General features: G+C 38.3%; 1 protein-coding gene across 3 annotated transcripts in view; it reads right to left on the reverse strand.

The window, feature by feature from the left end:
* The window catches only part of INPP4B (inositol polyphosphate-4-phosphatase type II B), an 808,823-nt gene that overhangs the window by 295,491 nt on the left and 487,262 nt on the right, over positions 1-26,070 (reverse strand). The window lies entirely within an intron of this gene.

Here is a 26,070-nt window from a genome sequence, read left to right on the forward strand (position 1 = left end):
GCATTTCACAAGCTCCTCAGGTGGCCCTAAGAGCATTAATGTTTGAGAAACTCCAGAGCAAAGGATGCATTCTCTCAAAATAGAGGATGGATAGCTAAATGACCATGTTTTTCCTTTCTAGCCTTTATTTTTCAAAAATCTGCTCTGTAGAAGTTAGGAAAACTGGAAAATGACAGTACATTTAAACATCTATAAAGATAACATTTTAAGATGTGACATCACAATAAGGTTGGCATATATGAGAAGGAAGGAGGACTTGTACATAAATGCCTTATAATCCAAAAGCATAAGTTAACTGCATGACCTTGTCATTATTACAGGACTAAGTTTACCTGTTTTTTTGTTTGTTTTGTTTTTTGTTTTTTAATACATGCTGCTTTTAGGCAGTTGGTGAATTGCCTCTGAATACTGAATGGATAAATTCTTTAGGGAGTAACCACACCTTTGCCAAACGCTCCCCTGACACCCTCCCTGGAGTTTTGGCCTCCTGAGATCTCCCAGAGATAATGCCTATTACTCAAGCAGATGGCCTAATGCCCTGTCTGCTACTTCCTGGGAAAAATGTAGGAAAATAAATAAATAAATAAATAAAGCCTCTCTAAGGGTCCAAGAATTCCCAAAGCAGCTGGAGGAGTTATAAAAAGAATGGCATTTGACCATTTCCATGGGAGCTTCTTCACTTCTCCCATTTTCTTTATTAATAGTAACTCTGATCAAACCTGTCAACAACAAAAACAAAACCTCCAGTGAACTGGTTCCTAACATCTGCTTGGGGCCCAGAATGCTTCTCTTCCCTAGCTTCAGCTCAGGTCCTGTTACTGGTCTAGTCCAAGCTACCTTGTGTTAACCTTTCACCCTATTTCCTCAACTATCATATTCCTTAGACTGCAGCTCTTCTTCCTTACAACCCCAAGCTTCCACATACACCTTAAGGATGATCTACTTTCCGTATACCAGAAAGAAAGCAGTATTAGTGCAAATCTAATCTTTATTTACTATATATTCAGATTTCTTGTTATGCTATTCATGTTTCAATTCTCAACAACTAAATGCTATGTGGAATTTTAAAATAGTACCTTTAAACACCCTCGGGAGACAGGCAGTATCAGTCATCAAACTGCACAATATGGAGAATGAAAAATCGATTGACTTTTAAAAAGTTGTTAATCTGTTTTTGTCAGAAAGAAAACTGCATAATCATATGTGTACAGTTTAAAGAGTACAAATTAACACCCATATAACCACCATGGAAGAAATGCAACATAGCCAGCAACCTTCTTTCTGAGACTTTTTCCCAATACAATCCCACCCCTCCCCACCAAGAGATAACCATTGTCCTTTTGTAATGACTTCTTTTCTTTTCCTGAGAGCATTTCTAACAAAAAGGCACACTTAAGCTAAAGAATGTGGACTTTCTATTGCCTACCTTTTCACTTCATAAAAAATACATAAATACCATATATATTCCTTCGTCTTGCTTTGTTAAGTCAACATATTTTTTGCGGTTTATCCAAGCTGTTGCATATAGCTCAGGTTCACTTATTTTCATTGCCAGATAGTAATTTATTATATGGCTACGCCGTAATTTATTTATCCCTATTACTCTTGATGGATATCTAGATTATTTCCATGTATTGGCTGGAATGAACCACTGCTATGAAATTCTTGCACGTGTATTCTGAAGCACATGTGCAAATCACTTTCCAGGAGAAGAATTATTAAGCCTTTAGAGATCACATCTTCAGCTTGACTGGAATGCTAAATTGTTTTCCAAAATGCTTACATCATTTACCTCCAACCATATGGAAATCTCACATCTTTATCAATACTTGAAATTACTAGACTTGCTATATTTTTGCCAACTGTTGATATGTGATTATACCTTATTGTAGTTTCAATTAACATTTCTCTGATTACTAATAAGGCTGATTCCCAAATATTCATTGGTCATGTAAATGACCTCTTTGGTGGAGCACTGAGTCAAACCTTTTGCCCTTTTGCTCTATACGTATTTATTTTTCTTCTTTGTCTTATTTATAGATGTCCTTTATACATTTTAGGTATGCAGTGGATCTTAGTCTTTTGTAGCTTATACGTGTTGCAAATGTTGCTGTAATCTGTCTTTTCACTCTTTTCATGGTATCTTTCTCACCCGACTCTGTTAAATGTTCATATTTGAAAGCATTGGGACAAGGTGAGGAAAAAGCAGTATATAATTACACGCCTTTAAAAGAATGTACCCAATATCATTATCTCTAATTTTGCATTCTAGAAGTCATCTGTCAGCACTTACCTACCTGCTATCAACTACAGCATCCCCAAATTGCCCACGTGTTGCCTTGCAAATGCTTTCAAGACTCTCCTCCCTGTGTGTCTGACATCTTGCCTTCCCTAGAATCCTAACACCTGGATACTGACGTGTATCTAACAAATACTCTAATAAAAAAAAAATCCCATTGGTTAAGTGTCACACAAGAGACGAGCCATCCAACTGTCCTAGAAAGGCGACCTAGAAAGACAGTAACATAGCCTGCATAGAGAGATCTGCTCATTTGCCTTCACATAAGGCCCAACTAATGAGTAGGTCATTTTTTGTTTTTTCTACCTTTTAAACTCAACAAGATAAGGTTCTCAAAACGTACATGCCTCATTAGTACTATATATTTTCTATTAATCTATTTTGATTATCATAAGCCTTAAAAACACTTGCATTTCAAGATTCTAATTTCCATATACTGGAATTTGTGCCAAGTGTACCCAATCCTATTTTGCTGCCCCAGGTCACACATTCCACCCCTTTCTACGCGCTGTCTTCCATCTCTGGAGGCTGAGCTCAGTGGACTACATCACGGGGCTTCCTGGTCTTCTGGCTTTCGGTTGGGGCCTGACGGTGCTAGCCCTGACAATCACAGTTTGGGGGTCTCCCAGGGGAAGGAGAGGTCAGAATATATATGCCCTTGGCTCCCTTCCTGAGAGGTAGCTTATGGCCAGCCATGCCCCTTGACCAAGCTGGCCTCTACTCAAGTGTGTTTTCTGGAAGCTGCCCCCGCATCTCTCTTTCAGACCTAGGAGTGATACTAGCTCTACCATTATTAAACCAGGTTACTGCACTACTCCTTGTGGTTCTACTTTACAAATAGTCCCTTTGTAAATAAACCCTCCTGGAATTAACCTAATTTGCAAGTGCCATCTGTTTCCCCTTGGGATGGTGATGGATACAGACTTAATAGCCAGGCTTGTGAGCAAAAAGAGAAGCAAAACAAAGCATGAAGGCAGATTACCAGAAGTGTTGCTTTCCTGGGCTCGTATATAAAGCACGTAGAAGCACAAGGACTCTTTTCTATGGAGCTAGCAGAATAATCAGGGAACACAAAAAATACGCTGGGCCCTGGGAATATAACAAATAATGAAGGACAAATTATTCTTCCCCTTGGAAGGATGGGTTCCTTTTACCAGCACCAGGTTGTAGAACACAATTATTATCTGCTAGCTGGATAGCCTTCCGAGGGGTGAGGGAAAGCACTTCCCTCCCACAATTCTTCACACCCTCTTGCCTACCTCATTCATTCTCACTACCGCGTTTTGAAACTGAAGGGGACCTTATTTAGTGTAGGAAAGTGAACTATGTTTCAAGTGACCCCATAAATCCTGGCTCTGAACTTCATTCAGTTTTTTTTTTCCTTTACTTGTTTCTTATTTTTTTCTCTCTCTCTCTTTCCCTAAAGAAAAAAGGCAGTTCAGTTGCTGCTTATTTATCTATTCCCCACTGTATAGATCTCTTATATTCTCATGCTTTGATATAGTATTAAATAACACAACATTTTCCTCTTATTTGTAGCTCATGCAAAACTGCAAAGCAATTATTAAGCAGAGGAACAAATTAAAATTAGCTACATGAATACCTCAGAGTGCTACAAAGAAATATTTTTATTTCTCAGCTACAAGACGGTCTTTTTACAGCAAAGCCTTATTATTTATACGCTACAGATATGAAAGTCCCTCCAAGCTAGAGTATGTTTAATACCACAGAAAGCACATCAAACAGAGAGATCTTATTAACTGAAATTACTAACTGAGAATACATAAGGTGTATCTGGTGAAGGGAATAGAACGGGGGCTTTTTCTTCCCTGTTCACCTATAGGGAAGGCAGCCTAATTTCCACAGGAAAAAGGAAGGCTTCGTTTGAGGATCTCTTACTCCCCAAGTTACTAGATGCTATAGCAGGTAGCAGAGGCAACAGGAGATATGAGAGCCAGCTACTCTCTCCCCACTGAGTAAGGATCCTCCCCTTCTTTAAAAAACATGACTCTATGTGGGGTCCTCTTTAGCCTGTCAGTGTAGAGGAGCCTCTGGTTTTATGCTTCCCCTCTGTTAGCAATCAACTGTACGACTAAACAGGAAGTAATCTGAAGGCTTAACATCATGGAAGACCTTTTTTTAATCAGTCTTTACCATTTGGAGAAAAAGAGAATTGCCGATCTTTTGTTTTTTTCTTCTCCGTTCCTAAAAAAAAGGACCTGAAACTTCATAACTATAGCATCATACTCCAGGAACTTAAAGTGCAGTTCATAAGGCATTTGCCATTATTTTATAGACATTCTGATGATAAAAATTAAGTTCCACTTTTTAAAGAGAAAAACACTACACAGGTTCTAGAGTGCTTACTAGTGAATATATAAATATACTTATTTGAGAGAAAGCCACTTTCCCTCCACTCTCTCCCTTGACCCATTCGTTACTTTACTGAAAGCAAAAGTGAGTCTCTTTATGTCAGTGTTATTTGGTGTCTAATTCAACACTACACTTATTTATGTTTCTAAGCAGATGTGATAAAACATACACCTATTTTATCTTAAAGGGGTAAATTAAGGTTAAGAAAGTCCCCAAATGTTGAAATTACATCAGTTAAGTTGCACTTTTAAAAAGTAATTGAGGGGTGCCTAGGTGGCTCAGTCAGTTAAACATCTACCTTTGCCTCTGGTCATGATCCCGAAGTCCCAGGATAGAGCCCATGTCCAGCTTTCTGCTCAGTGGGGAGTCTGTTTTTTCCCAATCCCTCTGCTCCTCACCCCCTGCTCTTGCTCTCAATCTCTAATAAATTAAAAAAAAAAAATCTTAAAAAATAGTAATTGAACTACATTCAGACCTTACACAGTTTGTATTTTATGTAGATAGGAAAATATAGTACTCAATACATGGGTATTTAAGTCAATAACATCTAGCTGCGAATCCCAGCAGCTGTGTAACCTTGGTGAATTGATACTTAACGTGGTCAGCAAACCTCAGGGTGGCTCATGATCCCTGTCTCCTGGTATTGCTGTCCTGTATACTCCCCTTGCCTCGGGTGTGGACAAGACCTGGAACTGGCTTCTAATCTCAAATACGACAAAGGTGACAGAATGTTAGTCTTGTGATTGTTAGGTTACATGGAAAAGATGATCAGATGTCACCCTGTGGTTGTATTACATAAGACTCTGTTTTTAGCAGACTGGAGCCAGAGATCCTCCTTGTATACGTGATGAAGTCAATGGCCATGTTGAAGAAGCTCACATGGCAAGAAACCACTGGCAGCTCCTAGGATCTGAGGCAACCTCAAGTCCAAAGCTAGCAAAAATATAGGGGTCACCGCCAAGGACCAAAAGAAGTGAGGAAACAGGTGCCTCTCTATTTGAGCCTCCAGATGAGATCATACCCTGGTTAACACCTTGATTGTAGACCCTGGGCGGGGGACTCAGCAAAGCCCAAGTTCTGACCCAGGGAAACTGTGCAATATAAACATGTATCAAAATGCTAAATTTGTGATGATTTGTTATACACTTATCTACTCTTCAGGTTGCTTACATGTAAAACAGAAAGAGTAGGATCTCCCAGAACAGTCATGAACATTAAATGCAATACTTTTTAAAACACACACATCCCAGGACCTCACTCATGGAAAGCTCTCAAAAATCAGTAGTAACATTATTACTGCTAGTGTACGGGAACGTGAAATCTCAGAAGAGTGACTGCAAGATAAGGCCTTGGGAAGAGGGAACTGATGTCAATAGTGAAGACGCAATCAAATAAAATACTGATTGACCAAGAACTTGACAAATTCAATTTTATCACATCTGATTTTTGGAACAGCACTAAATAAAATTGAGAAATGGAAGAAACTGGCCTTGAGCCTCCTCCCCTCCTCCTTTCAAGCCCTTCCCACTGTTTCCCTATCCTCTCCCAGCTGTTACATGCTCAGTTTTTCTTAGCAGCTGTGTACCGTTGAGGATCAAGGAATCTGTTTCAAGGTAGCAAATCTTAGAGTAGCTTGAGCCAAACCAGAAACACAATTGCTTCTTCTGCCATAATTTAAGAATTGCTACATATTTGCACGAAGAGTTAAATTAAAAATACTGGGAGATGTATGTAAGAATATGAACATTTTCATAATATATAACAATTTCAAAATAGACTTCATACATTTTGTATAGAGAAATTTTGCTGAAAAAGCATTCATGTTCCTTAATAGCAATCTGAACTATCTTGCTTACTGCCTTGATCTTGAAACTGAGCTTTATTTATTACTCTCATTTTGATTTCAGATCATTTTAATTACCAATAAAAAGCTAGTACCAACACTGAATGGATTATTACTTATGTGGATGCATTTAAAGCTAGAATAGTTAGTGGCCTCATTCCAAGGGTTCTATAAACCATTATTATAAGTGAATGCTATCATAAAGAAATTTGGAAAGAAACCCTGTTATTAGTGGAGAAAGGCAAAGCAAAGAATTACTACTACTTTAAGTGTGTCAAGTACAAATCAACATCGTTAACTTAAAAGTGTAATATTTCATCCATCCCTCAGTTTCACTAGAAGAGAAATCATCACAGTGAGAAGATGAAGGATTTAATTTCTATCCTGTCCGTTCAAACAATGATTTAGAAGAAATTTGAATATTAGCAGCATAGAAGCCCATGGGAAACAATTTTGTGGTCTCAGTTCATTCCTATAGAGCAAATAGGATGTTTTCTAGTGTAACCACTCACACAGGAACCACTAAAATTGATATCCTAACTGGCAAATTAACCAGGGATCTCAAGAACCGAGTAGACTACATAGCCCATTCCAAGTGGTGTATTTCATATTTGTAGTGACAGAAATATTGGCACTCTAGAGATGAAGTGGTAGACAGATATAGGACATTTATTTAATGGATTATAAGAATATCTTTGCTTCTGAGCTCACATAAATCCCTATACCTGTGAAAGCTTGAAAAATACCTGAAAGTTTATAATAAATCAAACTAATGTAAATTGGCCTTTCACTAAACTAGGGAATTGGAGTTTTGCCCATTTTTTAAATACAAATTCCATAATCAGAATTCCTAGCTGATTTGGTAGAATAATGACTGATAGCTCCAAACCATCCCAAATACCTTTTATGCTTCCTTTTATTTACCATATATTCTGTTGTATTTACCTCTGCATCAACTAGCACATGGATAAAGTCCAGTAGTTGGCTATTTGTGATAGCTCAGCCACTAATTAATTGTAAATTTGGTCAAATCACTTAATCTCTTTGACTCTTTGTTTGTCTCAGCTAAGAGAGCAACTATTTTCCTTTCCTCGTGTCCTTTGTTTAAGGGCTCAGAATGATAATACATGTGAAAACAGTAAGGCACTATACAAATTTAACATAAAATTACTATAAATATTAATATTACATTTCTGGCCCATAGATAGCTCATTGAGTATCACTTCTGCTAAGTAATAAGCTGCAGCCTAATAACATTTATTAACAATGAGATTTCCTGTGCTTTTTAGCTGTTTTTAATATTGAGTGTACTTTAGTTATCTTTCTAATAATGGCTTTATATAATTTAGTTTTAATCCATTAACATTCCCTAAAATAGTCCCCTTCTCTTGTGAAGAATAGCATGCATTTAAAAAGAAATAACCACATAAATAAGAAAAAGCTTTGCGGATGGAAAAGAGAGCATTAGTCTCCTTAACACTAAGATACTCTAGCAGGATCCAGGCTATAGAACAGGGCAGCTAAAAGGGAATTGTGTGTGTGTGTGTGTGTGTGTGTGTGTGTGTGTGTGTGTTTACAAATATTCTATAAAGTATATATATTTTAAAAGATTTATATATTTGAGAGAGAGAGAGAGAGAGAGCGCTCATGTGCAAGAGCGTGGAGTGGGAAGAGAGGCAGAGGGAGAGAGAGAATCTTAAGCAGTCTCCATGCTCAGCACATAGCCTAACGGGGACCCAGTCTCAGGACCCTGAGATCATGATCTGAGCCAAAAACAAGAGCTGGATGTTCCAGCCGACTGAGCCACCCAGGAGCCCCTATAATGTATATTTTTATATAAAGTATTTTATAGGCCCTTTACCCAAACTACAAAGTTTAGAAACTCAAAGGATGGCATCATAATGGGAAATGTAAATGTGGCAAATTTTCCTATTTCCATCATGCCTGTTCAGCATAATCACAGAGTTCACAATCATATAGCTTCTACAAGGTACAAATTTACATGAATGGAAAAAGATACCAGATAAAGCAAGAAAATCAACTCCTTGTCCAGCAATACACTCCTCAGTCATCCAAGAAACAAGAACATAACTTTGTTTGACAATGTGATAAACACTCACATCACTTAAGATGTTGATAATTTTTCTTTAAAATATAAAGATATGAAATAATTCTTAATTTGCACATTTCTTTTGCCATTTTATGCCATTCAGTTAGCACACAACAATACTTTCTCTAGCTGGAGTACTTTAAAATAAAACATTGTTCTCTTGGTGTCTATCATCTCATTTGATTTGTACAGAGTGCTTTACAAGCTCTCCTTAAATTATTCTAAGCTAACTTTGCTTGGTTGCACTTATTTCTATGCTGTCTTAAATTCACAACTTAATAACATGAAAGTGCACCTAACTCACTTATATCTGGGGATATATGCACAATAAAAAAGTCTTTATGGAGGAATCTATGCATTACAAAGTCATAATATTATTCTTTAGTAGAAGAAGAGACATTATACAGTAGCAGATGTACTTATAACCAATTAGACTCCATTATAAGACACACTCAAAGGTGAGAGATCTCTAGAAAAAGAAGACATTTCTTGATGAGAGGGATCTATAATGACTATCAGATCATTCTTTTCTGATTTAAAAAAAAGCCACAGTGAGGGGAAATACTGTTGAAAAATAAAGCATTTGAAAAATAGTGACAAGAAACAGATTTGGAGAAAAATATATACTCTACATTCATAAAGGTATGACAGGAGGCTCTCAAATACCAGGTATGCCTCAAGGGATGTGGTGACATCACTCAGTGAGATGACTGGAAATGACACACACTCATACAAGCACATACTTGGTGGGACATCAAAACATGAATCACAGCCACGTTAACTAGAAAGCGTAGAATCTGACCAGAGGTAGATAGTTCATTTAATTCAAGCCAAACTTAAATAGTTCAGTTCCCATAAATTCCAGTGGTCTTCATAAGAAAACAGTCACAGTGCTTCGCATATGATTTAATTTAACAATGACCAAAAGAGCCAGAATAACCAAAAAAAATAGAGGATTTATGCTTACACCGATTTAGGGTTTACAACTGCCCATTTTCCCTACAATTGTTAATGCTTCTTCTTCAGTGCATACCCAGCTTAGTAAGTGAACCTGTGGGTAAATGGTTTCTAGATCTTTCTTTTTCTATTATGTGGTTGTGGCAGTTGGGGCAAACTGTTTTTCACCTCAGCTGTCTACCTCAGTTTGCTGATGTAAACATATGGTTATAACTCGTTAAGTCATGCATGTATAGTCACAAAAACAATGAAATGGAATTGTAGAAAGAAACAAACAAACAATAGTAGGAATAGCTCTAGTTTACTGGACATGATTATCACATCTTATATAGTGCTGAGATGGACACTTAATTTAAATAGACACAGTCTCTGCAACCTAGGAATTTATGAACTAAAACATAAATAACACACCCTCATTCTTTTCCAAGGGGAGAAGAACATAGATCTGCCCTGTGGGCTTCCTAATTAAATCCAAGCATTAGGACTGTAAGATAAACTGGTCATTAGCTTTATTCCATTTCGCTTTTCTTCTTTTTGACTCTTGCCCTCTATCACTCAATAATTTAAGGAGACTTTGAGAATGAGAAGGCCTATAGGAGGGATCAAAAAGGCAAATGTCCTCAAACATTAAATAACATGAAATAATAAAGGCTGAGATGAGACTAGAAAAAACTGACACATGGATGATATGGAAAGGGATAAAAGTCTCTTTCATAATCCAAACCAGATAAACAAAGAATGTGAGAGGTACCATCTGGATGAGCAATAATAACCAAAAAGTATAAATTAAAGCCAAGAACAGAAGAGGAACAAAGGATATTTTTTTAATTATAATAGAGTGCTTGGGAGCTATTTAATAAAATAAATTTTTCTAAATAAAATTATGGCTCTAGCAAACCAGAAAAAACAGACCAAATTAAGACAAATATTAAATAATTCAAGCCTACACTATGTAAATAATTGAACTATCAGCTTAAATTGGAATCCTTTACTACTTTTATGTAAAGGTGAAATGTTGAGTAGCAGTAGCATACTAGTGCATGATGATGTGCTAAGAAGCAGAGTAAGTTCCACAAACGGAATCCTCCCCATTTGAAAGGGCACAGAAGGCAGGGTCTAGTAGTGCTGGCTACCCTATCATTGACCAGGTCCAGACGTAATAGGTATAAAAGATACCAGGCCTCGTTAAGTTCTACAGTTGCTCCAATTTTTCATTTTACTCTGTGCCTAGTCTTTACAAGAATGTGGAAGCAATCTCTCTGCTAACTAATGTGTGGTCTTGGTCTTGAAGTGCCTAGATAAGCAAGCACATTTGATACTTTAATTCATTTGACTTCATTAATTTAATGCCATTCCATTGGCATTAAATTAAATTAAGTTTGTATGATAAATGATATATTTTTCAAATCAACCAAACGAGGGCTTAAAGAAAAGATTGATGTCACTTTAATTTCAACGTTAATAGATATTCAACAATTATTTACTGATTATCTGCTTTGTGCCAGTCAGTGGGACCCATATCCTTCACCTACCTGCTTAACAGGGATAACATAAGGAGAGTCTTAAAGAGTCAGGGGTAGCATGCATTACTTTTTCAGGCGAAAGTGCTGCATACATTTCAATTACCTGATTATTATTTGGCCAGTGTTCTGAGTGGAAAGTACCGCCCTTATCATTATGAAGCTCTCGAAGTATTGCATCATGGCTAACACACAAAACGAAGGTTGGAGTAAGCCAAGTCGATACTTGTCTGAGCACCTGCCTCAGGGTCAAAAACTTCACAATGAAATTAATTTATTCACACTTAGCTGAATTAGCCATGACACTATTATTTTCATTTAAATTTCAACAAAGTGAAAAATACTAAAATTCAATAAAACACGATTTAAAGTAATTTATTAATTAAAATAACTGAGCAAATGATTTCCATGTGAACTTTTCTCCTGAGACTCTCTGAGAACATAATATAAAAGACTGAAAATGAAATATAAAAGCATTTATGAGATGGGGAGGGACTACTAGGTGAACATTTTCTGCCAGATTTAGGTCCATTGATAATAGCAAAGGTGGTTCAGCAAAAGGGGACAATCTCCTTTCAAGAGTAGCAATAGGTCATCACAGCACTCCCACCTGGAGGTTAAATGTCCCCATCCTAAATCAGAACAATTTCCTGCTCCTCTGAGGCAAAGAGAGGAGACAGAGAACTGTAATGATCAAAAACACGAGAGAACATCTAAACACAACAATCCATAAATTCTGCTATACAGTTATAAAACAAAATCACAGCTCCATTATGTGACTGCATACACATCCGCACATTTTGGCAAAGTGCACACCAATAACAAAGATAAACTATCAGCTTCATCTGATGAATATTCTTCCATCTTAAAGCCTTTACTTATGACATAGAGTAGGGTGGGGCAAGGACATTCAATCTGAGGAGGAGGTTGTTGTAAAGAGCCCTATCCCAACCCTGCTACTGCAAAGAGGTCACCAAGGAGAGCCTTTGTTTCCATCAGCCCCTGAATCAATTGCTCCATTATTAATTCTCTTGGCAGAGGATGAGAAATGAGTTGACTTTTGCCATTTCAATGAAGTTAAGGCGCTCACCACCCAGTCACTTCAGTGTTTTGTCTTGTTTAAGGAAAATATTTCATTTCTGGAATCCTTGAGACAGTGTCATTAGCCAGTCAATTGTGGACCCAAATCAGGTTAATTCTGGAGCTCCAGTACCAGCCCCCTGCCCCACCTTCTAATTCTTTCTCAATATAGATGATTAAGGAGTCACTGGAAATCATCAGCATATGGAAGACCTTTTCTCTATTCTCTCTCTCTCTTTTTTTTCACCCTACAATTGACAAGTGCAAATCTGGGATTTAAGGAAATAAAAGAACTTCTTTCTCAAAGTGAGCTTAGCAACACACTCATCTAAAGTAACATAGCTCCAGGTTGGCAAACTAGAACTGGCTCAACCCAGGGCCAGGGCTGTCTAAAATATTCCTAGTGAACAATCTGAAGTAAGAGTCCTTCCCTCTAAAGCTACAGAAGGTTAGCAGAGCAAAGCTTCATCAGTCATGAGAATTCCCATGTCAACTGCAGTGAGTGCCCACTCCCAGAAGCTTTTCTGCTGCAGAGAAAATGATGTCATGCACTTCACAGCCAGCTCAATGCAGGGAGCTGCAGGCTGATGCTCTGAGAAGCTGGTGTTTACAGCTCAGCCTTGCCAGCACCAATGAGGAACACGGAGCAGATGTTATTTTCCTCGTGTTTTTACACTCCTTTGGAAAGAAAGATTTTTCTGTTCCTCTTCCAAATGTCTACCATATTTGGCTCTTTATTAGCTATTGCTACATACTTTGTCTACTAACCAAGATTATTATGGTGATAGACCTTTATTTACAATCTGAGTTAAAATAAATTAACTTGGGTCAATGATCAGCAATTGATCTTAATTTAGATATAATTTTGACGTCAAAGAAGATAGCTCATCCTTGACATACCTGTTATTATTTCCCTTCAGAGAATAAGAACAACTCATAACCAGGAGATAAAAGCAAGCTTTGTGAATCACTTTCCAAATGAGGGGGGAAAAGAAAGATGACATAAAAGGGATGCTCTTTTCTGTATTGTTTGTTGTACTCTTTTTGTGAGTTGAATTCTCAGGAAGAAAAATCTACTTTCACATGGTAGCCTACCACTAACTGGTCCTCTGAGAGAATGGAAATCAAACTACCCCTTTACCAAATAGCTTAAAACCAGAGAGTGATTTGGACACCAGAAGAATCTCATGGATCAGCTTTTCCATTTTCTTGCAGAGGCATAAAAATATTCTATTTCATTGAAAATATAAAATATGGGCCTTTTCAACATCAATAATTTATAAAAATAAAATACTTTATAAAGATTTATTGTATATTGACAAAATACTTTTTGAAGCGGAAGATTTTGTGAGCAATAAAGGAATAGCAATCACTCTATCTGAATGTAATACCAAAAAAAGTCCTTTTATAAAATTAACCCCTTTAAATTCTCCCCCACCACCTACTGCCAAGCAATCGAGGAATCACATATTACTTTTTTATTGTTCAGATCATTTAAAAATAGACAAACCAAGAATTTCATGCTCCAGTGATTCCAGATCTTCCTGAAATCAGTATTGTCAGAGAAATTTTTAAAAACAAAAGCCATCATCGCTATCTGACCGGAGTATCTGTTTATTCTCTTTAATGTAAGATAGAAAAATAAGGGGTCTTTTTTTGTTTAAGATACTCAATGCACTCTAAAAATAATCATGCTGTAGGACACAGACTGTTATCACCACAATCAATGCTACTTCTTATGTTCTTAGATACAATAAGCTATAGAAAAAAATTACCATGACCGGCGAAGCTGAAGAACTGGGATACAATGTTGCTTTTTCCACTGTTAAGAACAGTCTACTCTATTAGCCTTTCTCTGAGCACTCAGGGGTACACTATGTCATCAAGAACATACGGTATGCCCTTGATTTATTTAAGCAAAATGATAAAAGTGGAATCACTGTCACATTCTGTGTTCTGTGACTGGAGTCCATTTTTCCATTACCACCACTGTAAGATAATTTAAAGATCAATCAGAGCACATAATGAAACTACAAAAGAAACAAAAAACTGAAACCTAAATCAGTTTCTCTTACATATCACCAATATTAATGTAATTCAAATGCTCATCCCACTGCCCCTTCCTTACCCTAGATTCATCTCATTCTATATCAATGTTCTTTTTTTTTTAAAATATTTATTTATTTGAGAGAGAGTGAGAGAGAGACAGAGAGAGCACAAGCGGGGGGTGGGGGTATCAGCAGAGGCAGAGGGAGAAGCAGACTCCCCGCTGAGCAGAGAGCCCCATGCGGGACTCCATCTCAAGACCCTGGGATCATGACCTGAGCCGAAGGCAGATGCTTAACTGACGGAGCCACACAAGCACACCTATATTAACACTCTAATTCTTACTATATTATAGCAGAATAAGCATATTATTCATCAACCATTGAGCCTCAACTGTAAGAAACTCCTTGTGTGGTATAAATATTAAGTACCCTGCTATTGGTGAGATATTTGATAACACAGAAGTCAGTTAAGGATACCTACGCCAGAATTTTTTCTAAGATTTCAAAGAGCAAAATGTTAGTGATTATAAAAGTCTTCCTTTATGTTGTAAAACATATTCTATATTTGCATCTCAACTTTGAATGCAGTTTTACATACAACTGTGCCAGTGATTACCTCTCAGCTCCAAGCCCACTGTCTATACTGGACCTTGTGATGCTGGGGCTGGGACTCTCAAAACCATAGTCCCGCTTTTCCAACTGGCTCCACGTTAGGCTCTTCCACCAGGAAGTGTTAGATGGAGACTGAGACAACTGGAGGAGGAAGCCTGTCCTTCCTGTGGGCCAGTCTTCTTACAGGTCTAAAGGGCATCACCCTTTAGAACCTAGGCTTCTTTACCCTGCCTATACTTCTTTACACAAGGAGCAACTGTTCCTTTCTGTTGCATGAGCCCAAATCAGTGCGCAACACTTCCAACATCTGCAGCCCTCATGAGACCTCCCAGAGAGATCCTTGTTCCGTCTGGGTCAGGGGCAAACTGGGGTGGGTGTCAGGCCTTCAGGATGTTTTGGCCCAAGTTCCTCAACAGTGAGCTACCTTTTAGCTCTACTGATCCTGTCCTCCAAGGTTCTAAACTTCCATAATTCTAAACTCTCTCCTTTGTAAACCTTCAGTTCTAGAGGCGGTTGCCACCTCTTGTAGGTGCCACCTTTGTGATAGTTTCACCTCATAAAAACGTCATGTCTACTTAATTACTTATATGCAATGCTCAATATATATTCACTATCTATCTTCAAATAACTAGTGCGGTTTCTGTCTCCTGACCGAACCCCGATTGATTCAATAACCCTATGTGGGCAGTAAGAGCAAGCATCACTGTCTCCACCTCATAAAATAACATTTCGACCCCGGAAAAGAAAAACCTGGGACTTGAACTCAGTCTTCAAACTCCTGTCTTGGCATTCCTTCCATAAAAAAATGCTTCCATGGATAAACTGAATACAGTACTTCTCACAGATACTCTACGTGTTTAATAAGACAACACAAAGTATATAAGGTGGCCCAGAGGACTATATCAACGGCTATATAAAGTCAGATTTTTATACAAAGTCCTAGGTACATTTTTATATCAAAGTTCTTCAATTTAAGCCCCTTCTAATAACTCTGAGAGTTTGGGCTAAGATGTATTCTTATTCCTGCAACATAATAAACAAGCAGGATCCATTAAACTTGAGCCCACTGAAGAATGTCAAAACCACACTTGTGAGCTCATTATTTTCTATACAGCTTTAACAGTGGAATTTAAAAAGCAAAAGCAAAATACTAAATAAAATGTAGCTCTCAGGATTACATTTGCTTGCTGCCAAATATTCCATAAATATAAAAACAGATCCTGGAAGCTGTTGTTTAAAATGAAAGTAACGAATATTTCCTGATGGGGTGTTCAGCAAGATTTTCCAGACATGGGCTTCCTTACTCTTGTTGGCCAAGTAGTGTGTTTTTTTCCTGCTGTCTGTTCAGTGAATGTGCTTCTAAAGGCTGCTTTGTGTTCCTGTTAATTATAGGAGTTCCTTTACCATAGGCCCTGGCAGCAAAGCCTAATCAAGTTGAAGGAAGCACCACAAATACTTCCCAAGTGGCCTTCCATAATTGGCAGCATTAAGACAGCACCAAAAAAAGTAAAAAGTAAAACAGAAACTACAAAAACAAATACATCAACTTTTGTTCTTCCCTCATTTCTTTTTAGATCCTCAGGACTGAAAAACAGGAAAAATAGATTAAAAGGTATGCGATGAAATTCATACTCTTAAAAGATTTAGAGAGATAGATAAATATAGATATTACTTTCCTACACCAGAAAATATTCCCAAACCACATGTTCATATGTCTCTCCAGGAATTTAACAAATGCCTCTGCTAATTTAGTAGGATCGGACTTTAGCCTCTCTTTTGGTGGCTTATGGAACATCATCGTTATGAGAGAACAAAGTAAGAAATGAGAAAACAGGGCGCCTGGGTGGCTCAGTCGTTAAGCGTCTGCCTTCAGCTCAGGTCATGGTCCCAGGGTCCTGGGATCGAGCCCCACATCGGGCTCGAGAAGCCTGCTTCTCCCTCCCCCACTCACCCTGCTTATGTTCCCTCTCTTGCTGTGTCTCTCTCTGTCAGATAAATAAATAAAATCTTTAAAAAAAAAAAAGAAATGAGAAAACAAATGAAAGAAACCCTTCCACCTTTCATAATTGCTGTCAATTAATTAAACACCTATGACAAAGCAACGCCCCCCCCCCATTTTTAGAGTCCCAACATTATCAGGATTTGCCATCAAGAAACTGATGTTAATGACAGCATCTGAGTTGTGTCCGCGTGTTGCTGAATGCAGCCCACTGCATGAGAGGCAGCATCCTACAACAGTGATGAGCCAAATTATCCACGGAAGCTTTAGCGGATGACAAGTGGCCTATTCAATTATAAACAGAGTAGCTTGGAAATAAAGCTCCCAGCTCACTACTCGGATAACCAAACCCCCATTTCCTTGACTTTGGAGATTATTACGTACCTTAGACCACAGAAGCCAAATGTGCTATCAGGGAGCACATACTGGAAGGTTAGAAGTCACTAAATGTATTTTTTTTTTTAATGTCCACAGAAAAGAAACAGTATCTGTGTCTTCAATCTTTCACTGATGAAATACAACTGTGAATATTCCACCTTCGTCCTGTTAAAATTTGTAGAGGTACTGAATAGACATCAGGCTAATGTATTCATTGGGGAATTGTCAAGATGTCAAAAACGCCAAAATCCGTACACTGCAAATCTGTTTTTTAAGTTGTGTGTATAAATATTAGCCTCTAGGGGGAACTCCAGGCTCTTCGCCTTGATTTTCCTAAAGGCTAAGTCAGGGAAAAAGGAGAAACCTCCATTCCCCTAAGAGGTCATGACCTGGCTAATTAGATTCCAGGACATTGATGGGACCATGTTTTGTACGACTGCAGCTTTCAGAGGGTTTCTAAGTCAGCACAAGCAATTACTTCTCTCTTCAGGCTCTCTATTGCTTTTCTATGGCAAGCAGGCTGAATCACTGCCCTGGAAAACTCCTCCCCTTCCCCCACCCTATATACATCTCTGTGTGTACAGATAGATGTATATATATGCATGTATGTATATACATGCATATGCACATAAACATTCACACACGTGCACATTCAAGTGCATCCAGGATGATCTGATTACTGCCTTTGCTCAGTTATCCATTTCCATGTTTTTGAGGGAAAATATTGTGCAAAGAAACATCCAGAATTCCTGCAGCACTGGCCACAATACCATAGCACTGGAGACGTTTCTCTAACTTCAAAGAGTATGCAGAATAGTATAAAGTGTTTATTTTCAAACTGCACGGAGTACTATTAACCAGTTTTGTGATGTGGCCGTATTCTCTTGCTCGACGAGCCCACTTTCCTCACTAAATGGTTTCTGAAGTAGCTTCTGGTGCCGAAATTCTATGCATTTTAATCTTCGTCAATTTGTTTCCAATGCTAACTGAAATTCTGTTCAACATCTCTTGGCTGCCTAAAGTCATTTCCCCACTGGGTGATTGCATTGACCTAATAACCACTCAAGGTCATGAAGCAAAACCCAAAACATCCGGTAAACACATCAGAACTCAAGTCAAATGCATGTGGCCAGTCAGCTGCAGAGACCTGGAAAACGACAGCCCAAACCCACCTGAACAGACAAATTTCTACAGCAAAGTCACAGCCTGCCTTTAATCCAGCATATTGGGTAATGCGTAACAAGTCTTCTTAGAGCGTTGGGACATAGGCTCAGCAAATGTGCATGCTGACTCTTACACCTAAAAATGCAGTGGAGTGCACAGACACCTTGCACAGATCACCTTCCTGACTGTACCAGAAGCTTTTCATCCGTAAGTACGTGGCAATCCAGAACAGGTTTGGATGAGCACAGCCCCTCTACGTGTAGGAGATGTAAGATTTTCATAGGAAAAGCAGAGTAGGAGGATTCTTGTTACCCCATATACCTGGAGCTCTCACTCATTTCCATGTTGTAACTTTCATCTATCCTGGACACTCACGGAATAAACTTGCCAGAACAATTCAGGGAGAGGACAAAGAAGAAAATTAGAATCGTGAATTCCAGTTCTTCCAGAAAATCCAACTATCAAAGTGAACTGGCATTATGGGATACAGAGCAAAGAACAATCCTTTTAACTTCAGCGGGGGAGGGGCAGAGGAAGAGAGAGAATACCAAGCAGGCTCCACGCCCAGCACAGAGCCCCAAGTGGGGCTTAATCTCAAAACCCCGAGATCGTGACTTGCGCCAAAATCAAGAGTCGGACATTGAACCAACAGAGCCACCCAGGCACCCCAGGAGCAAAGAACAATCTTAACTGCATTAAACCCAAAGTCCTCACATTACAAATTAGGAAACCGTAACTCAGAGAGGTCCAATCCTTCACGGCAATGATCTTTATTTTGGGTTTACCTTAGATGCTATTATGTGAATGGGAAATTCTGCTTGTGCATCCCACAGAGTTTAAATATACGCAACTACACAAGCCTGGTGTATCAGTTACCTACTTCTGTATAACAAACCATCTTGATATTTAGTGCCTTAAAACAATAATGATATATTATTTCTCATGATTCTGTGAGTGCACTGTGCAGTTTTGTTCATCTCCTCTGGGCTCACTCATAGAGCCCAGTTAGCTAGTCATTTGGCGGGGGCTAGATGCTCTAAAATGCCCTCACTCACATGCCTGGGACCACAGCTAGGATGGCTGGAACAGCTGCTAACATCTAGTATTTTCTCTCCATGCAATGTTTCATCTGGGCTTTTCCCATGATGAGGTGTTCCAAGAAGGCAAAAGTACAAGTTGTAAGGCCTCTAGAAATAGAGGTTCAGAAGTGCCATTAAGTCACTCTTGCCATATTCTGCAGGTCAAAGTAAGTCACAAGCACAGGGCAAATTTGAAGGGTAGGAAAATAGACTCCACCTCATTATAGGAGGTGCATAGATTCTGTGTTATATATAATCTACCAACCCAGACAGAAGAGGTTTAATTAGATGCAAATTTGATTTCCTTTGTTTTCAACAGAATGTATCCTTACAACAAAAGGTCATTGATTCATGCTTTTAGATCATTCATCAGTTTGAATTCTAACAAACAGAAACCATGCCGATATTCTGCTTCTATACAATCTACATCATACCTGGCACTCACTAAACACATAATCATAACGATGGGGACAGAAGTACGCACAGGCATGTTTCACAGAAAATAAACTAGACTTGGTAAGTTTATTTATTAAAAACACATTCCTATCCATTATGAAAAGTTATGACCTTCTCAGCTGAGAAAAGCAATTACTTTTTTGCGCAGAGACTCTTTACATTAAAATACAAAGGAGATTCTTTTGAACTTTTGTTACAGGTTTCTGGCAAGACTAATACATTCAAGGCGGGCAGTGTCTAATTGTGCACACTTTATGAAGCCACTCTGCTTATCAGAACATGGGGCTAAGGAAATCAAAGCTTTGATCCTCAAGATAGACCAATTAACTTCATTGACAAAACCCCTTTTTAAATAAAGACAGCCTTGATCACTTCTCCTCCTACTGAATTCTTTCCTCACCTCAAGAGAAACGGACAGTATGATTCAAATAATGCATCTCTTAAATGCAACTATTCTTACAGGTGTTACAGGGCTACAAATATGAGAACTATGCAGTTTTATTCACCAGAATTTTTAAGATTATCAGCGCAAAAACAAAATAGGACTATTCAGATAATTAGTTTACAACATCCAAAATGACAGAGTCCTGGAGAAAAGGTACAGATCACAACCCAAGTTCAAAGGGAGAAGATATCACATTAAGGGATCTAAAAATGTACAAAGGTGGGGAGATTTGCACTACACCTTTACATATGGGGTAAGATTTTTGCCAGGAAGAAGGGGGGAGGAAGACATTCTAGATAGAAGGGAGAGGGGAGAGCAGTGAGTATTAATTAAACCAACAAACACAGGTGAGTGGTCGGTATTATGAGGATCTAAGGTCTAAAAAGAGAAAATTCATGAGAAACAAGAGTACAAATGTAGCTTGGAGCCAGATTATAAAAGAATTTACCTTCTTTAGACGGTAAGGAGGAGCTGGTGAAATAAAATAACCAGAGTGGTATTTTTAGGAAGATCATTCCCATAGCAATGAATATGGTTGATTACAGAGGAAATGAGTGGTTAGGAAGAGGGGTTAGACGTCTACTACAATAAACCACATGAGAATTCTAAAGGCTACAACCGTGAGGAAGAAAGATCAAGAGCACCAATGGACAATTTACATGTGAAAGACAACATATGATCTCAGAGACAGGGGTCAAGTAAGGAAGGAATATAAATCTTACATTAATGTTTGAAATGAGGAGACAATGTGAGGAAAACGTGGAGAGTCACACAATCTTCAGTTACCTAGACTCTAGTTCCTAGAAAATGAGGCTATGCTTTGACGGGTCACCTAAGGAAGTGGGGGGACTTCAGGGAGATCAGTACATTAGAGCAGTGACAAGGCACGGAAAGGAAAGCAAACAGCAATGTTGGAGCAGCTGAGATGAGACGTATGACTTTGTAGGAGAATCCAGGCAGCAGGATTTCACAAATTTCTCCAGCCACATTCCATACTCTAGGACGATGCAAGTATCTGAACGATGGAAACTATCCAGGCTGGGAACCAGAATGAATCAAGTAAAGGAGGTGAGAGAATCTAGGGTTCTGCTGAGTCTATTTTTGAAAACTCCCATTCTATGGTTGTGGCTGAGAAAGGAGACCCAGGAAGCCAGACTGAGAGGGCACACCGATCGGGCAAGTGGGAGTGGGTGCCGTGGATCCTGATCAGTGGGGAAGAAATGACCAGGCTCTGTAGCCCTGATGAGGAGCTCGAGGAGAAGAGGGCCAAGGCAATCATCACCTCTCTCATGGGCAAGTACAAGGGCGGGCAGGCAGTGCTCATGGCTCCCCTTTCTCCTCAGACAAACCTCAAAAATAATGTCATCTACGGGCAATGGGAAAAAGACCTCACCTTTCTGTAAGAAAGCCCTCATGTTCATGAACATAATGTGGGTATCAAATGAGGTGATTTTGGCATTAGCATTTTACGATTTTGTGTTTGAGTCTATAGTAATTTTTATTTCCCGACCTCTTAACTAATTTGTAATTGATTTCAAACTCATAGACAACTACAGAGAATAAGAAAACATAATATAACAAATATCCATATACCTCCCATTAATCTGATCAGAACATTTTGCCATATTTGATTTAGTTCTACTTTTAAAGAAAGATGTCAATAAGGAAACACATGAAGACTTCCGTGTTTCCTTTCTTGATCCCATTTCTTTTCCTCCAATTCCAAAAATAGTAACTGTCCTCAATTTAGTTTTTATTGCTCCATGCTGGTTTTACACCTTTAGTAAGTGTGTGTGCATCTGTAAGTTTTTATTTCCGATGTCTTGTTTTTTACAATGTATGTAAAGACTTCATTCATTTTTAACTACCCTACTAGTATGGATATCCAATTTATTTATTCATTTTCTGTGTGTGGGCATTTAGGTCTCTTGCAATTTTATACTAATACAAAACAAAAAAATGTTGCAAAGAAATTTTAGGAGGCTGTGTGGCAACCCTGCCTGAACCTTATAATTTTCTTGAGAGTTCAAGATCCAGATGCTCTATTCTAGAGCTAGGCAAGCCATTCTGTTTTAGATCATGACAGACCTAGAAAATGATCATATTTATAGGATGCAACAGAGTAAAGAGAAAAGGTTACTCATAGATAGTTTACTCATAGATAGTCAAAGTACACCAGCCACTTCTGTCTCACCAAACACACGTGGCCACCCTAAAGGCTGAGAAGAATCAAATCTCAACGGGTTGAAAACCTTTCCCAATTTTTAGCACAAGAATGTGTAACTAACACTGGTTGAGCAGCTCTGCTCTAGAGCAAAGATTCTCAAATTTGGCTGCACATTAGAATCTGCTGGGGAACTTTAAAAAATCCACTTATGTCCAAGCTGTACCCTAGGCCAATTAAATTAGAACACTGGGCAGTAGGATCAAAACATCAGTGCTTTTTAAATCTTCCAGATTCCAACATGAAGCCAAGGTTGAGAACCATATTGAGCAGTATCTCCTTAACTTCCCTGATAATGAGAATTACCTGGAACACTTGTTACCAATGTATTTCCCAAGGCCCCAAACTCTTTAGCGGCCAGTCTGGGAAGTTGTGTGCATAAAAATGCCTCAGGTATATACCTTGAAGCAGAATTGCTGGGTCTCAACTGAATGGTGGTGAGAAGGCTACAGTAGAGCCACTTAAAAGCCCCTATTTGCTGGAACAATCAATCCAAGCAAGTAATCTTGCCTTTCCAGATAACATCCTTGTCTAAGTGGTTATTCTGACCTATTTCACTTCAGTGACCAACCTGGTTAGAATTGGAAGAATCAGTTCAGATCCCTCAGAAAAGGATCCCAGCTGAGTGGTATTAGCCTCCTGAGGAGCTTCCAACAGTAGCCCTTGCTGGCACTGCTGTGCCACTCCACGGGCATCTACCATATTATCCATTGTGCTGGGAAACAAACTTTGAGATTCCCGCCACAGTGCTCTTTCTTACCTCATTGAAAAGGCGGTAAATGCTGAGCGAAATAAGTCAATCAGAGAAAGACATGTATCATATGACCTCACTGATATGAGGAATTCTTAATCTCAGGAAACAAACGGAGTGTTGCCGGAGTGGTGGGGGGTGGGAGGGATGGGGTGGCTGGGTGACAGACATTGGGGAGGGTATGTGCTATGGTGAGCGCTGTGAAGTGCGCAAGACTGTTGAATCACAGATCTGTACCTCTGAAGCAAATAATACATTATATGTTAAAAAAAAAAAAAGAAAAAAGAAGAAGAAGATAGCAGGAGGGGAAGAATGAAGGGGAGAAATCGGAGGGGGAGACGAACCATGAGAGACTATGGACTCTGAAAAACAAACTGAGGGTTCTAGAGGGGAGGGGGTGGGGGGATGGGTTAGCCTGGTGATGGGTATTAAAGAGGGCACGTATTCAATGGAGCACTGGGTGTTATACGGAAACAACGAATCATGGAACACTACAACAAAAACTAATGAGGTAATGTATGGTGATTAACATAACATAATAAAAAAATAGGAAAAAAAAAAGGCAGTAAAGAAGACTGGGTAAAGCACAGGCTCTGGAACAGGTCTCTGGTTCTCTTTGGTCTCCACTCGCAACTAGCCTTCAACCCTGCGCCACACACTTAATGGAGCCATGCCTTGGCTCCCTCATTTGTAAAAATATGTCACGATAATGATAGTACCTACCCTCATAAGGTAGGTACGGCCTCTTGTCACAAAGATTAAATAGATAAGTAATTAAAATGCCTAGAATTTAAATGCTTAACAAAGGTAAGTTTTCCAGTTTACATTTTCCAGTTCTCCCTTCACTCAGGTATTCTCCCATGTTCATCACCTGGAATTCTTCCCATTGTCACCCACCCAAATTCCTTTCTCCTCACTGATTGTAGCAAAGGAAAACCAAGTCGTAAAAATACCGAAATGATTAAACCTTTTATCAGATAACAAATTCTCTATATACATTTTCCAAAATATATTAAGTACCTTTCTCTCCTTTTTTGTCACCACCATCAGTAAATAATGTTGAGAGTTCTTAATTCAAAAATAACACCACAATTGTGTCTAGTTTAAGCTTTGTGCTACCCTGATTCAATTTTTTTCAACGATCTCTAGGTCTTAGTATTCCCATAACCTACTCTATATGACTTGCTGTAGAGCTAAAATAACCCTTTTGGGCAGGAAATTCGTTTTCATGTCCAAGTTTATTCGGTCATGCTGAACTTTAACGCCAGTTTTCTCTAAGTTTGGGTTTTGTGCCCATTTAAAAAACTGAGTCTTGTGATAACTATCATTATTTAGTATTTACTGTAGAAAGAACTTCAAATCTTAAAAAAAATAAACTAAAATGTTAGAATATGTTTTCTTTTGAGTTAAATTTCATATATAAGAGATTTTCAAGAACTACTAAAGGAAATATTATTGAGGTAATTTCAATCATAAAATGGCCCCCATCATAGACCCTGAGATCAGGATTCTGGTAACATGTATATGAATTCTGGCCCTAAGGTTAATATAAAAATATTTCACACCAGTAATTAAGCTAGTAGTTTCAAAGGCCACTATCTAAAGGATGAATAAGCAGCCAATCTAGCAGATATAAAACACAGTCAAATCATAAAATTTGGTCACTTATTATTATTAACAATATTTACTACTTTGTCTTGTTCCTGAGAAGCAACTGGTCATCTAAAACCATATGCTTTTTTTGTGCTGGGTAGAAAGGTGTCAACAATCAAGGTGTTTCCAAATCATCACTCTAGGAGTAAACACATTTGAAACCTGGGAAATTCACAGAAAGTCACCCTGAAAATACATCTCAGACATTTTTATTTTCAAAGACCACTTCATATTACAAAGCCAAGTGTAGTTACTGATACATTGAAAATAATTAATGCTAGAATCCCTTTGGCTATGAAGAATTTAGGTCATTTCAGTGATGGGATAATGTCTATGTTAATTCTACAAATCCCACAGGAACCAGGTCAGGGATCTACATACTGCAGGAAAGGAAAACATAATTTTAGATAAGAGTTGAAGATGATGATTATGGTGACTACAATGATAGAATACCTTTAAATTATGTCAGTTCACAAAAAAGTGATTATCGTTCTTAAAATTTCGACTCTGATACCCAATAGTCATGCAAATAGTTTGAAAAACCTACTAAAGTGCCTCAAAATCTGTATCAGTACTTTTCTTGTAGAAGCTGAGTTTTCATATTTATAAATATAAATATTTATATATATAGATATAGATATATATCTATATATATGGGTTATTTTTTGTGGACATCCTTTGAGTGTCATCCTTGATACTTTCTCTTTACCTAACCACTTTATCCCATTGTTTACTAAGGCTAATCGATTTTGTCTCCTAAGGATATCTAAAGTCCAACCATTTCTCTCCATTCCACTGCTACTCTGCCAGTCCAGCCATCACCATCTATTCTACTCGCTCATCCCTAACTCCCTCTAGTCCATATTCCACATAATAGCTAGAGTGATCATTTAAAAATACAAATAGAATTATGTCTCTTCTCTACTTAAAGCCACTCGGTGGTTCCCTAAGTCAGATAAAACTAAATTAAAATATCGTCAAGACTCTGAGTGAATTGATCATACCTGCATGGCCAGTGTCATCTCTAACAAAGGCGTGGGTAGTTTGGAGAGGTGGAACAGACACTGCTGCTCGCCCAT

This window comes from Zalophus californianus, chromosome 2, assembly GCF_009762305.2.
Source record: "Zalophus californianus isolate mZalCal1 chromosome 2, mZalCal1.pri.v2, whole genome shotgun sequence".
Lineage (NCBI taxonomy): Eukaryota > Metazoa > Chordata > Mammalia > Carnivora > Otariidae > Zalophus > Zalophus californianus.